Here is a 14,735-nt window from a genome sequence, read left to right on the forward strand (position 1 = left end):
CCTCTCTAGGCCTCCATTCAGGGACACCCCTGACACATGCCTGGCCGCACCAACTTTCTTTAGGCACAGAGGCAAATTCCAGAGCCCATTTCTTCTATCCTTAACTCTAAAGCCAGAACTACATGGCTGGAGCCACTAAGTTCTGCTGCTTACTGAGGCTGGAACATGGCCCTCTCATTCAATTACATCTCTACCAGCTTTCTGTCCTTCACTGCCTAAGCTTGGCTGTCCTGAAACTGGATCTATAGACCAGGCTGGCCTCAAAGTCAGAGATCTCTGCCAGTCTCTGCCTCTGGAGGGCTGGGATTAAAGGCTTGCACCACCACACCTGGCTTTAAGCTTTTCTTTACTCTTTTTTTTTTTTTTTTTCTAGTTTTTTGAGACAGGGTTTCTCTGTGTAGCTTTGTGCCTTTTCTGGATCTCACTCTGGAGCTCAGACTGGCCTTGAACTCACAGAGATCTGCCTGCCTCGGCCTTCCTGAGTGCTGGGATTAAATGAATGCACTGCCACCACCACCCGGCTAAGCTTTTCTTTAATTCCTTTTCACAAGTTGGAAATTTAGTTGGGTGGGATCTTGCCCTGAGGTCACCACTTCCTTTATTCCATTTCTTAATCTGCTTATCTCCTTGAACACAGGACTTAGCTCCATTCCTCTTCCTGGTTCTCCCTTTCTCATCAGATTTTACATTTTGGAATTTACCCTGCTCAGCTTGCTCCTTTTCATTATAAATCTTCATTAGTTACCCTTAATAACCACATAACAGAATCTATACTTAGCTGTTTCGAGATTTCTCCTGCTAATGGAATTAATCCAAAACTCTTCACTTTAGCCACAGGCAAACTTTTCAGACAAGGGCAAAGAGCAGCCACATTTTCACCAAAATATCATAAGAATGATTTCCAGGCAACACACTAAAATTCTTCTCTGAAACCTCTTGAGCCAGCCCCGACAGTTGAACTCACTATTGGGACCACTGTCTTCCACGCTTCTACTGGTGTGGCCCATTAAACAGCACTTAAAGTATTCAGCTGCTTTCCTAACCAGCAACTCCCAAAGTCCAAATTCCTCCAAACAAAAGCATGGTCAGGCCTGTCACAGTAACACTCCCATCCCTGGTACCAAATTCTGTCATAGGGTTTCTATTGTGAAGAGACACCATGACCACGGCAACTCTTCTAAAGAAAAACGTTTCATTGGGTATGGCTTACATTTTCAGATATTTAGTCCATTATCATCATGGCTGGACATGGCAATATGCAGGCAGACATGGTCCTGGAGAAGGAGCTGAGAGTTTTATATTTTGCAGGTAACAGGAAGTGGTCTGAGATACTGGGTGTGACTTGAGCATATATGAAACCTCAAAGCCCGCTTCCACAGTGACACATATTCTCCAACAAGGCCAAACCTCCCAATAGTGCCACTTCCTTTGGGGGCCATTTTTCTTTCAGACTACCACAGGTACCTTGACCCTTCTGGTCCAAATCTGAGCTGGGGTCAAGGGCCTCTTTACAGAGTAAGTTGGCTTGTTCTATTCTCCAGGTTTAATTATAAGGACAAATCTGCTCCCTACTCCCTTTGGAAAGTTGAGATATATTTACTGATTTCATTTTGTCTATGCATGTATTTTTATATAGAGAAATGTGCACATCTCTAGAAGTTTGATAAAGAGCAGTCTATAGATTTATACAGACACTTGGACATACATGTGCAATACACACACGTGCATACAAACATTGGGAATATAGTTAACTTGTGAATTTGGTCTTTACTGCTTCCAAAGTGAGAATTCACTTTCTGGAAACCACATCCTTTCTAAGCCAGGGCTCTGTGAGTCCAGCCCCAACCTTCTACGTACAGGTGGGCTCTGTCTGAGGCTACAGGGTTCAGCTTGGTCTACCCCTCATCAGAGTGGCTGGGCTTGGTTTATTTGGGAATTAGCCCCATAGCATAGGGTCATGAGGAAGACATCACACAGTGTTGGGCTTTAGACTGAGAAGGGACCTTATGGAGCCAGCTTGTGGCTGGGAGCCCTGGAGAATCCCAGGCTCCCGCTTCCCCACTAACTGTGGCCCAACTTACCTAGGTGTCAGCACCTGGCACCTCTCCCTGTGCCAGAGGAAACCTAGATTGACTGCTCAGAAAACACCTGCAGGCATGATGATGGTGTTGGGAAAGCTTCCCTGGAAGGCACTTCCGAAGCCCACAGGCTTCCCACCAGGCCCCTCTCAGGAAGGCACAGCAAGTACCACTGACTGATGCCATGTTGCCAGCTGTTTATTATACTTCACAGGGTGGTACCTGTAGCTCAGAGGGGACCTGGGAGGCCCATTCCCAAGCTCTCAGAGCCCCTCCAGCCCTAGCACCCATGGCAACCACATGCGGTAATATAGATTCATTTAATCCAAAGACAGCTAGTGTGTGAGTACATGCTCCAGGCTATCAACTGCACCAGCTCTCCGAGGACTCTATTCCTGAGAGGTGGTGGGAGGAAAGGTCTGCTGGATGGCCAGGTCCTCCCAGCACTCATAGCCTGTGTCTACCCCACAGACCCAGGCAGCACAGTGCTCCTGTTTGGTGGTTTCTAAAACTGCAGCATATTTTTCTGGAATGTTCCTCTGAGAGAATCCACATCTGGTTCTCATGTCGGATTGTCTCTGGCCTCGGGCTCTCCTCTTTGCAACATCGATATCTGTTGATGGGGTGGACAGAACCGGCAGCCTTTCTGTCTCAGCCAAATGCATCTTAACCTCTTTCTGAAAGGTTCTGGCAAATATATTTTTTACAAAATTGTTTTTCCTATCAATCACTGGTTTTGCAGAGAAATGTGCATTTGATTAAGTTTCCATTACACTCTGAAAAACCCCATTATAAGAAATGAAATCCTTGAAAATATTCTTGTTTCAATCAAATCTTCCCGTTTTGTTAAAGTAAAATAAAGCATGAGGTCAGCACCTTCGATTTGATTCTGTAATGAGAATTCTACATTTGAAAAACTACAGGAGGGTGAAAACTTATTAACATAATTTAATACATGGTTTGTATTCTGTTCGCAGACACTTTTGTTACCCCTCAATAACTCACTCTGTGATTGCTGCTCACTAAATGACAACATGTAAGTGGGTAACTGACTGTCCGCATCACGAAATTAAATTGCCTTTAAGTTCAGCACTAAAGTGCAAGCACACAATTGTTTCAGAATGTAAAGTCCTTCGCTGTGTAAGCATGAATATAATAACTAAAAAAGTATGGATTTGGAAGAGTGGGAAATCCTTCACAGTAGAGACCTTTGTCTGCACAAGGATGGTGGGCAGGAAGTGCATAGCGGCTCGTTAGGCTCTCAGGGACCACAGCTCCCTCCCTCCAGTCTGTCCCTCTGAGTAAGTCACGAGTCCCCCCCCCCCCAGCAGCGCCTGTACCTTTTCTGGTACTACAACTCAGCACCAGCCTGCCTCCTGACTGCCTACTGCATCTCCCTGTGGCCCAGCAGCACCTTCCCTTTATGACCCTGTCCATAGCATAAGACAAAACAGAACCCCTTTACTGGGACTGTAGAGATGGCTCAGTGGTTAGGGGCACTGCCTGCTTTTCCAGAAGACTGGGGTTCACTTCCCAGAACCCATGGCAGCTTACAACGGTCTGTTCCGGGGGGGAGGATCTGAAGTCCTCTCCTGCCTTCCCAGGGCACTGTATGCCTATGGTGCACAGATGTACATGCAGGAAAATCATCCACAGTTGTAAAATAAAAATAAATAAAAATCTTAAAAAAGAAAACAACTTTATACAAAAGTATAATTGCAGCATAACACACTAAACTGACTTAAAGCTCCATTCAGTATGCTCTCCCCACCTTTACTCAGACATAATTCTCTGTAACCAGTTACGAGAATTTTTACCGTCTTCCTGTGGACAATTGCCCTGTACCACCCCCACTCGCCTCCTCCACACTTCACACCAAGAAACAAGTCTCTGTTGTTTGCTTTTTAACCAGTATAACTTCATGAGATCATGGCCTTCATCAGTCTTGTCTACAACAAAATGGTGGTCAGCACATAATGATATATCATTTATTGACTGGTGACTGAAAAAGCAGAATTTAAAGAGATGAGTGGAAGAACAGAGTAGAAAATACTGGATTGTATGACTGGAGAATAAATTGTGATTCTGTCAGGGGTAATTTCAGTTAAACAGCAAGCATAAAACAAGATCACAGTGGCTTTTAAAAAGAAATGAAGGCAGAGGACAGAGCGAATGAGCATTAAAAGCCTTCACGAGCTTTGCGTGATGAGCAAGAGAATGGGATGGGGAGCTTGGCACACTGGCTATGGCACAGATGCGTTTTGATGTTGAAGAGACGGTGCCAGAACAGCATAAGGAATTAGAAAAAAAGGAAAGAGAGGCGGGGTGGGGGATTCAAATAAACTGAATGTCAGAGGAGGCAAGAGGACACATGACCCCAAGAGAAGCAATGGCTAACCCAAGGGAAGACAGGAGATCAGAAGTCACATCTCAAAATGCACCAGCTGTGCAGATGCAATTTGGGGAGCTTTTTACTGTGTGTCTGTGGAGGGTGGAGGTGCCAGGGTGTGTATGCTTGAAGCTCAGCTTTGTGCAGAGGTGTGCGCATGTGTAACACCACTGGCTGGGTAGCAGCTGCTCATGTTTCTGACCGTGATGCCCTCACAGGCAGTGCGGGACAAATGCTGCTCTCCACTGACTGGCATAGATCTGTCACCACATTTCTACCACGGTGTCCCAGTTTTGTGGGTTCAGGATCATGGCTGTCTGTTCTGATCTGCACTAAAATCTAGGACTGTGGAAGGATCAAGACTGTGAGGGCACCAAGATTGATAAAGCCAAGCTCTGGGGTGTAGAGGTGGCTGCCACGCTCTCCAGTGATAATCCCATTGACTGAAGCTATAGTCAGTATATGGCTCCTACCAGGGCCGACCCACCAGCTTCGGCCAGGAAAGGACCATGTCTGGGAAATGGAATGTGCTATTTCTTCCACATCTCTTACGCTGTTGTGGTGTTTAGCTTAATTATTTCTCCTGCTGATGGCTTTCTGGAAGCCTGGTCACTGGATTGCCTTGCTGTGCCCAGACTAACAGTGATGAGGGACTTCCCCAAATAGCCGAGAATAAAAATAAAATGTCCAAAATTTTATGGGTGGCACATTGCCTAAGGGGGTGGCTGATTTCTCACAGTCATTGTTTTGCTGGTCCAAGAAATTCCTTCTAAACGAAGCTTGTGACCCTGTTCAGCTTCCCGTTAGCTCCATTAACTCTCTCAAACCTGAAGGTGACGTTTAACTGCAGAAGGGAGGAGAAGAGGAATTTTATAGCAGATGGTGCTGCAGTGTGTCCCCTTGGTGACCATGTAATCATTGGAAAAGCAAGGGTCTGAGCGGCCAGTTTGCCATCCATCCAGTGGGAGTAACCCCGCTGTCCTCCTGGCCAAAAGCCTCTGTGGAGGAACAGACAGGAGCTGCTGAGACCCTATTCCCAGAGCACCCTCTCCCCTGCACACAGAACCTGACAGCTGGGTGAGCTCACACTGACCTGGACAAGATGTGCAAATGTTGTGTAAGCAAATGTTCATCACATTTATAGGGTTTATATAAAAATATAGATATTTATATATACATACATATATAGATATTTACACACACACACACACACACACACACATATATATATATATATATATAGTAAAATTAACATCCAAAGTAATATTGTGGCATTTTACTACATACTTTGGTCTTACTGGCCACCCTCTCCATTTTTCTTTCTTGTTCCTTGATCCTTGTCCGCCCCCAATTGTCTCTATTGTGTTTTAATGTCACATATATCCCATTACTTTCTTTTTCTCTTCCTCTTCCCTTAAGGCCTCCTTTGTCTTCTCAGGGTTCCATTTCTAGCTTCACAATCTACACTACACTCACATCCACATATATTCAGAGAAAAAGGCTGAAATCGAGGACCTGCTTGTTAGATGTGGTGTTCTGAGTCTGGGTTACTTCACTTAGTATAACAGCTTCCATAGGTCCTTAGCGAATGTGCTCGTCGGCCGACAGCCTTCCTTTGGTGAGGAATGATCTTAGTGCCTGCTTCAGTGATCCGGCAACTGCAGTGAAATGGTAACTTGCCATATTTGTGAGGTCAGGGTTTAAAGTTTCTCTTTGTGGCCTCAAGTCTGCACTAAAACTTTTCCAGCTTTGGAGCATTTCAGATTTCAGTTATTTGGATGGGGATCTCGACCTGTGGTTTTTTTGTCTCTCTGACTTTTTGTTTTGTTTTGTTCATGTTATTTTTGAATAGTGAGAGTTTTCAACAGTTTCTTACTTTATGTTCTATCCCCATGTGTGGCTTGCCTGTCTTTTTCTTTTCATTTTTTTAAAGATCAGCATCATTTAGTTTTGATAAAGTCCAATTTACTAAATTCTTCTATTAAACATTTATTTAGTGTCATACCAAAAAAAAAAAAAACCACAAAATCTCAAATATTTTGTTCCATGGTTCCCTGGAGAAATCTATAGCCAGCCTTGAATACATTAAAGTTGCTTTAACTCTAGATCTCTTGAATTCTCATGTAATTTTAAAATCTATGTGTCAATTAACAAAACAAATTAAACAATTTCTGGGATGCTTACTAGGATGATTTTAAGTCAATTGGAAAAAATTAGCCACATAACTTTTTTTAGTTGTGGCTATAATAATATGAGTCTTGGGAACCATTCATGTATTTTATGTATTTTATCTAAATCTTTGCTGTCTCCTGGAAGTCTCAGATTTCTGTATGTAGATTTTTAAATATATTTTAAGTTTATTCTTATATTTTCCATGCTTTTGATGCTGTTACTAATGGTACTTCAATTTCAGTTTTCTACTTTTGACAGAACTTGAGTCTACAGAGACAAAGGAGACCTCTGAGCTTCATGCTTCATCGTGGCCCCAAGTGGACAGGGTTCCCTGTCTGTGCCTGTGGGTGATATGCTCAAGGGGACTATGCCACTAGGGTTAAGACAGATTATGTCACATTTTCCTGATTTATATGCCCTCTGTTCTTCTTACCACCTTTTCACATGGCCTACTTGGAAAATTCTGGTAAAATGTTTTCATTCTTTTAAACACATAAAGAATGTTTTAGAGCCTCTCTTTTTCAGTTCATGGATTTCCAGGACTGAATCTGTTCCACGTAGTATCACATTTGTTATGTGAAACCACAGGTAAAATGTCCATACAGGAATTTTTAAGTGCATGCTTTACTCCACATTTAATAAGTCATGAATTTCTTTCCTTCCTTCCTTCCTTCCTTCCTTCCTTCCTTCCTTCCTTCCTTCCTTCCTTCCTTCCTTCCTTTTCTTTTTATATTAATCTGGCACAGGCTTTGTGTGCTGCAGATCTATTCAAAGAGCCATTGATTCCATTCACATTACCATTTTGCCGAGCCAGCTCCTGTGGACTGATTTCTGTTTTTCACTTTTTTCTTGTATCGACAATTCTGCTTCTCTTAAGTGTCGGTTTCAGCTTCCCGAGGGAGGTGGGATTAATGACGGTGACACACATATGCTTTCAAACCCCACAGTCCCTCTAAGAATTTCTTCATCTGCATTTGAGAAGTTTTATTTATTTATGTGCATGTGCAAGTACACGTACGTACATGTGCATTTGGAGGCCACAGCTCATGTAGCTAGAGTTTTCCTGGTCCTGCCTGGCCCACAGTGAGGACAAATCTCTCTCACCCGCCAGTCCTGCAGCCGCTCAGACACAACCAAATAAACACACAGAGACTTATATTGCTTACAAACTGTATGGCCATGGCAGGCTTCTTACTAACTGTTCTTATATCTTAAATTAACCCATTCCTATTAGTCTATAAGTTGCCACGTGGCTCATGGCTTACTGGTATCTTTACATGTTGCTTCTCATCTTGGCGGCGGCTGGCAACGTCTCTCTGACTCAGCCTTCCACTTCCCAGAATTCTCCTCTCTCCTTGTCCCGCCTGTACTTCCTGCCTGGCTACTGGCCAATCAATGTTTTATTTATTAACCAATCAGAGCAACACATTTAACATACAGACCATCCCACAGTATTTAGGTGTTGTTCCACAGGTGCTAGCCATCTCCTCTTTTAACACGGGGTCTCGCAATGGCCTGAAACTGGTCAGGTAGACTAGATGAGTGAGCTAGCAAGCCCTTGGGGTCCTCCTGTCTCCATGTCCCCCATCCCCTCCCAGCACTTGAACTACAGACATGGCTGTCATACCTGGCTTTTTACATGGTTTCTGGAGATGGAATAGAAATCCTTATGCTTGAGTGTTGAACATTTTAGTGACTGAGCCATCCCCGCACTCCCTAAATTTTACTTTTATTCACTTTTTTAGTATATCTTAGCTTTCCCTGCATCCTCTCTTCTCACCCGGTTGCCTCAGATATTTGTTTCTTGGGCTTTTCTGGAATGGCTTTCTTAGAGATACTCTCATGTTATGTGGATAAATGCTTCCGTTAGATTTTAAACAAGCCTGTTCTCATGTTTTGAGGCTTGTTTGTGGACAAAAATATAATCTATCTTGGTGAATATACAAGATATATCTGCAAAGATCATCTATTCTGTAGATCTGGGATGGAATATTCTGTAAGCATTGTTTAGATCTGGATGCACCTAGCGTTGCCCTGGGCTTCTGAAGGTTTACAGGGACCCTTCTGATGTTTGCTTTATTCTGATAACATTGTCACACTGTAAACTCATGGATGTAGCTGCGAGGGTAACACCGAGTTGTGCAGACTTTGGCGACACCCTGATAGGGGGACAGAAGGGACCTGTTATGGCACCACCATCCTCAAAAGCATCAACTCTATCTTCAACTGTTTTCTGAGAATCTATTGAGTGTCTGCTCTCTTGTCATCTTAGAAGTTACTAAAATCATTAAGTCTCAGGAACATGCTGGGCTTTGTATTCAAGTGTTGATAAGTTAAATTTTCATTTTGTGTTTTGTTTGTTTGTTTACAATGACTTCAGCTAAACTGCTCCTTTCTTTCCTTTATGGGAAACTGGGTCATGCTTCCAGTCTCTGTGTGTCGAGTTTAATGCAAACTTCATTATATACAGGTATGTCTCTGGCCAGTCAAATAAGGTCTCCCAAGAGCTGTTCAGGGGCTTTTGCTCTTGAGTCTGGACATGAATCGGGGTGGAGTTGAGCGCATCTGCAGTGGGCAAACAGTCAGTCAGATCTGTGGTCAACCTCCTTCAGCCTAAATAAATGCAGGCACAGAGCCCAGCTGCTCCCTCCTGTGGCTGGGCCTCACCCCTGCAGGTCTAAGGGTGATTGACAGGTGAGCATTGTGTAATTAGGAACCGACACAGCCAGTCTGAATTTTCCCCTGTAGTTCCTAGCTATCGATTCAAAATGATCTACAAACAAAAGTTCCAGGGTGGAAGAGAAGGCATCAATGCAGTTGTCCAGACCTCTGGTCTGTGTGAGCACTGGTGAGACCTTCACTGGGTGGACAAACATCCTTCAGAGAGGAAACTTTATACGTGGCTAATCAGGCAGGAATTGTGATGTCTTCTCGCTGTGTGGTCAGGGAGGAACCACTGATTGGGGGAGATAGTTTTGAATGAATTAGGAATGCTGAGCTCTGTGAGGAGGACTTCCATCAGCTTCAAAGAGTGGCATCCACAAGCTGAGGGCCCTCGGGAAGTGAGTCCTGGATGTGACCTATGGAGACCTGTGATCCTTGGGATCAGGTTCTGCCTGAAGGATGCCCTTCTTTGGGAGAGGACACATAGTCCCACATAGGCCACCCCAAGACTGCACCCGCCTCCCTGGGAGGTGGAAAGAGGACGAGCAAGTGCTAATTCCTCAGGTACCATTTTTCCACCCATGGTTCCTTCACATCAGGGAACTCCTTGCTTGAGACAGTGTTCTAGCTTGAAGTTCAAAGCTTCTGACCTAAGATTGAAACTCTCTCGGCCAAACCCAACCTCTGCTCCATTATTTCACAAATTTGGCTTGAGAAAGGAAACAGGCCCAGGATCCTTCTCTGCCGAAGTTGAGATCAGGGAGCCTTGCTATGCTGTCGATTCCCAGAAGCCACAGAGTGGCACTCGGACCTGAAGAAATGTATAGTTCACATGTCCAGAGACCACAGCCTCCTAAACCTCCAAATGACACGTAAGAGGATTGTAGTGGGTAGCCATTCCAGCTTGGTTCTGGAAGTTCCAACCCCCATTGAGACTCTGGCAACTGTCACGCCTACGAGGCGGGCGAGGGGAGGCGCCGGGGGACCCGAGAGCTGGATGGGTCAGCGCTCTCTCTGGGCGCTCTCTCGGTGTCGGGACGCTGACCGGTGCAGATTGACTGTGCAGAGCTCTGGAGAACACCGCTGGACTGCGTTACACCTTCCCCAGACCCTGCGACCTACCCATTACTTAATTTGTGAGTTACGCCATTAAATAAATATCCTTTTAACTACATGGAGTGGCCAAAATAATTTCTCCAATATCTGGCGCTCACGTGGGGCAAACTCCAAAGGCCTGGGCGGCTCCCGCCGTCTCCTCCCTAGCTGGCAGGTACCTAAACCCGCCTGCAAAGTTCCATATAACCAGGGAACACCTACATGGTTCCATTCCCGAAAAAGGGAGCAGCTAGTCCGATCTCAATTCCCTAGCTTAGCCCCAGACCAGCGAAAGAGGCAGGAGAGTGCTAGCTCCGATTTCCGCCATCTCCGCCATTTCCGCCATCTCCCTCCGTCTCCAGCCAAGATCGCCAGCAGGCCCTGTTTCGGAGCTGTACCAACGCCACCTGCTGGCTGAAAAGGGCTACTACACGAAAGGTAAGCATATTGTTTCAAGTAAAGGTACTTGATAATTTTACACCTTAAAATTGACTAACAAATTTTGAGTAATTCATGTAATATGGCCGACAACATTACCTCACAAGAATTTAAAAACCTTTTTGCCTGTATGATGAATGACATCTTCCTGGAAATATACGACATTCCTAAGGCATATCTGGGCTATACCATTTTGGCATTCATCATAATAATTCACACAGTGTTCAAACACTGGTTTAAGAACAAAGATGAGTCATTATTGGGACTGATACAGGCTTTAAAAGATAGCAATGAAGGCTTACAGAAAAAGATTCTCTCTCTGGAATCTGCTTTCAAAGATAGCAATGAAGGCTTAGAGAAAAAGATTCTCTCTCTGGAATCTGCTTTCAAAGATAGCAATGAAGGCTTAGAGAAAAAGATTCTTTCTCTAGAATCTGCTAATCAGGATTTACAAAACAGGCTTGTACCCAAAATTGATTTTATTGATAATAAATATGAATATTTAATGAATAGAACACTAACTCTCCAGAGTGAAGTTGTGGCTACTCAGACAGTATATAAGGAAGAAAGATTATCGTTAATTGATAGGATAAGGTCCATGGAATCATGTGTTTCTGAGGAACATAAAAACTTCTATGATTCCATGAGAAATATGGAGTCCCTTGCAAGAGAGGAGGTTCACTCCCTAGAACAGACCCTAGGTGCTCGTTTGCAAGCCCTAGAAGAAACTCTCAGTAAACATGACAAGGGAACTAATAAGCAGAAGGTCAAGACCATAGAGGTTGTAACATCTCCAAATGGCTCTCATACAATGGCTTATCCTGTTATTGTCCATGAGAAGCCAGCAGATGACACACACCCCGAGCCATATATGACATATACATTACAACCAATTTCAACAAGGGACTTTAAAAATATAAAGGAAGCAGTAGTTACGTATGGGATACAATCCACATATGTAAAACAGATGTTAAATTCGTGGTCTACCTCACATAGAATCATTCCAGATGACTGGCATCAGTTAATTTCAGCTGTTCTAGAATATAGTCAGCAGTTACAGTGGAAAAGCTGGTTGAGAGAAGAGGCAAAAAATTTAGAACAACAAGGTAAAATCAGAGGTTTTGTGATCTCCCAAGATCAAATACTTGGTGAGGGATGTTTCGCTGACAGGAATGTACAAGCCACTTATGATGAGCATACAATATCCCTATGCCGTACAGCAGCTCTAAATGCTTGGGAAAAAATTCCAGAACCTGGAAAACCAACTGAGGTATACACAAAGATATTTCAGGGACCGCATGAACCCTTCACTGATTTTTTACAAAGACTGAACAGAGCTACAACAAGAGCTGTGTCAGACAAAGAATTAAGAAAAGTATTAACTGAGTCCTTGGCGTTCGACAATGCTAATGCAGAATGCAGAAGAATACTTACACCATTAAAGATCAGATCAGCTCCTTTGGAAGAATGGATTCAATATACTAATGGTGTTCAGTCTCTTAACTACAGTAATGAGGCTTGGATAGGAGAGACAAATCCCAGAGGTGAAAGAAGGCCCCGTGTTACCAAATGTTTTAAGTGTGGTACACCAGGTCATATAAGTAAAAACTGTACATGGGGTACTCCTAGAAGCAATACTCCTTCTAGGAATAGCCTAAACAGGAGACCCCAACCACCTCCTGGATTATGTAGAAGATGTGGCAAAGGCCGACATTGGACCAGTGAGTGCAGATCAAAAATAGATATACAAGGCAACCCTTTACTGGCGGGAAATGCCTCAGGGGGCCTCTTGCAGGCCCCCAAACCAAACGTAGTACGAACATTCCCTGCCACTGTGGAAGAAATTCCTCTCCAGGACAACTGAATAAACCAATGCCTAATGTAAAAACTGATACTGCAATGGATGATAAAACAGCTTTGATAGCTGGATCACAGTTTACAAAGAACACTATAAAACAAATATTTTGGCAGACTTCCATAAATGAACAAAGACCAAAGCTTAGAATTCAAATTAATGGCCTGGTTCTGGAGGGCCTGGTAGACACAGGTGCAGATGTGACTATAATTACACCAAAATCATGGCATCCGAATTGGCCTCTTCAAGAGGTAGATGTCCAACTGTTAGGGATTGGCACCCTATCTCAGATAAAACAGAGTTCGAGATGGGTTGAATGCATAGGGCCAGAAGGACAGAGAGGAAGGCTGAAGCCTTATGTAGCAAATGTAGCAGTAAATCTTTGGGGCTGAGATCTGTTACAACAGTGGAATACCCAGATTAAAATTCCTACACTTTCAGAAAAGGAATACAGACCAATGCATGTTTCTAGGAATAATATCATAACATGCTATAAAAATCAGTCACCAACCATTCAGGCTGTTCACAAACAGAGCACGACTGTTGTTGAACTCTCAGAAGTACCAACTGCCTTACCTTTAAAATGGCTAACTAATAAACCTGTCTGGGTTGGACAATGGCCTTTGACAAAAGAGAAGCTACAAGCTTTAGAACGGCTGGTTCAAGAGCAGTTAAATGCTCAACACATTGAAGAATCTACCAGTCCTTGGAATTCTCCTGTATTTGTTATTAAAAAAAATCTGGTAATTGGAGAATGCTGACAGATCTGAGAGCTATTAATAAAGTAATTCAGCCAATGGGCTCCCTACAGACTGGGATGCCCTTGCCCTCTATGCTACCAAAAGAATGGCCTATAATAGTTATTGACTTAAAAGACTGTTTCTTTACCATACCCTTACAGGAAAATGATAGAGAAAAATTTGCCTTCACAGTACCTAATTATAATAATTCTCAGCCAGTCAAGAGATATCAATGGAAGATCCTCCCACAGGGAATGTTAAACAGCCCTACTTTGTGTCAATACTTTGTGCAGAAACCATTAGAGATAATTCGTGTAAAGTTTCCACAATCCATAATTTATCACTATATGGATGATATCCTATTAGCTGATCCAAAGTTAGATACATTGGAAAGCATGTTTGAAGAAGTAAAAAAAGTTTTGCCTCACTGGGGACTGCAAATTGCTCCTGAAAAAATACAAAGAGGAGATTCTATTAATTACTTAGGATATAAGATAGAGCTACAAAAAATTAGACCCCAAAAGGTACAACTAAGAAGAGATAGATTGAAGACTCTTAATGATTTTCAAAAGTTATTAGGAAGCATTTCCAACTTACTGGGTATCATGGGAATACCCAAAGATGGACTACAAAATTTGGCTAATACTCTAGAAGGGGACAAAGAATTAAATAGTCCAAGAGAATTATCAGCCGAAGCTGAGAAGGAATTGGCTCTAGTAGAAAAGACAATTCGAGAAGCACATGTGGATCGTGTGGATCCAGAACTTAAATGCATTCTTGTCATATTCCCCTCCAGTCATTCCCCAACAGGTATTTTGATGCAGAGGGAAGATATTATATTGGAATGGATATTCCTACCATGTAAACCAAATAAGAAATTAAAGACTTATATAGAAAAGATCTCTGATTTGATTCAAAAGGGTAAATTAAGACTTCGCCAGTTGACAGGAATGGACCCAGCAGAAATTGTAGTACCATTAACTAATGAGGAAATTTCATCACTATGGAAAGATAATGAATACTGGCAGAGAGCCTGCAGTAACTTTTTGGGAGAGATTAACAACCATTATCCCAAAAACAAGAGAATAGAATTCATAAAGAAGACTGAATGGGTCCTTCCTCACATTGTACGACAAAAGCCAATTTCTGGAGTCCTCACATTCTATACTGATGCAAATAAATCAGGGAAAGCAGGATATAAATCAGGAGACTTAAGTAAAGTGGTGCAAAGTCCATATAGCTCTGTACAAAAGGCAGAACTGTATGCCATTCTTATGGTACTGATGGACTTCACAGAACCCCTC

This window comes from Peromyscus maniculatus, chromosome 16 (assembly GCF_049852395.1).
Source record: "Peromyscus maniculatus bairdii isolate BWxNUB_F1_BW_parent chromosome 16, HU_Pman_BW_mat_3.1, whole genome shotgun sequence".
Lineage (NCBI taxonomy): Eukaryota > Metazoa > Chordata > Mammalia > Rodentia > Cricetidae > Peromyscus > Peromyscus maniculatus.